Raw genomic sequence first — 1,579 nt, 5'->3', positions numbered from 1 at the left:
CCAAAAAGGCCACCCAGACGAATACTAGGGATGAGGATGAGTATACCCCTCTTCATCGGGGAGCCTAGAGTGGACACTTAGACATTGTCCATGAGTTGGTAGCTCAAGGCAGATATTCATGCAATAACTGTGAATGGCTGGACACCCCTGCACAGTACTTATATGTGGAATAATACCAGAATGGCTTCTTTATTAATTCATCATGATGCAGATACCAATCCCCAAACTAAAGGCCTCTTGACCTCCTTGCATCTTGCTGCTGGGAATAGAAATAGCAAAGATACTCTGTATCTCCTTCTGTTGAACCATTATATCAAACCAGGTCTGAAGAACAACTTTGAAGAAACTGCATTTGATATTGCCAAAAGGGTAAGTATGTATCACTACCTCTTTGAAGTTGTCGAAGGCTGTACAAATTGTTCTCCTAAGTCGTAATGGTTTGGTTAAGTTTCTTAAATTTCAAAAATGCCAGTCCATCTTTTGTGTCCCTACAAATTTTTTTCACAATACAAAGCAACAGCAATATCTTACTATAAAAATTTATGTATTCCATGGTATTCTTCCAAGTGAATTGCATGACTTTGATATCAAAATGTATTCAAGAGTTGTTTGTATACATCTGTAATGATTTCTGCAGAGTTTGTGATTCTTTAAATCAGAAATAATTTTAACTTATCTGTTGAAATGAATAGTATAGAAACTAAAGATGTTCCTGGAGCTTTTCTGAAAAAAGTATATCTATGTTTGTGTAATGTCCATAATGTATTTCAATCTCTCCTAGATATAATACTTTGAATTCTACATTGTTATATAATGATTCATTAATAAATGTGACCTTTCAGATTGCATTCCATATAGAAGAATTTTAAGACTCCTTTTTTTTCGTAGTTTCTTATATTATTTTATTTCTTTGGGATAAAATGGCAATATTATCTAATTTCAAGTTTTGTAACGGTTATGCTATGTAAAGGCCTTTCTAAGGTGAAAATTTAATACACTGATGTCAAACTAACCTTTAATTCTATGAATTACATGTATGGTTACACGTGTATTTTTGTAATCAACTTTTTAATAACTGTTTTTCATTTCTTGCGTCAGAAGAATGGAAAATATGGAATACTTCACAAATTTTCATATCATCCTTGTGCAAGTGCCATGTTAATCTCTGTATTGTTGTAATTTTGGTAGACCTGCTGCTGAAGCATGTAGTATCCTCTAAATTTAAGTACGTAATGATACAATTTTTATACGGGCATATATCCATGGTTGCCTACTTGTAACAAGGAACCCTTATTGTTCCTAAAAATGCTATTGATCTTATTTCTCTAAATTTCTGTGTACACTGGAAAAAACTTATATAGTTTGGTCGATTGCTCACATTTACATTTTTTTTGTCAATGACTATTTTGTCGTTTTCATTTTAAATTTTATCATACTTTGAAGCCTTTACAGCTAAGTCCAAAGGTGATGGCTTTTCAAGTACTTATTTATCAACTGAGTTAGCTTTATGGAGCTATTGGATTCAAAGTAAGCCTTGCTTAAGAGCTACTTCTAGCTTTCTGCAGCTTAAAATTTCCCA

General features: G+C 32.9%; 1 pseudogene; it reads right to left on the bottom strand.

The window, feature by feature from the left end:
* Window positions 1-1,105: 1,105 nt before the first annotated feature.
* LOC122095105 lies at window positions 1,106-1,205 on the bottom strand (annotated as a pseudogene).
* Between the last annotated feature and the right edge of the window lie 374 nt (window positions 1,206-1,579).

Source organism: Dipodomys spectabilis, unplaced genomic scaffold (assembly GCF_019054845.1).
Source record: "Dipodomys spectabilis isolate Male_0828 unplaced genomic scaffold, ASM1905484v1 ptg000012l, whole genome shotgun sequence".
Lineage (NCBI taxonomy): Eukaryota > Metazoa > Chordata > Mammalia > Rodentia > Heteromyidae > Dipodomys > Dipodomys spectabilis.
This window is presented reverse-complemented; position numbering and strand designations above follow the sequence as displayed.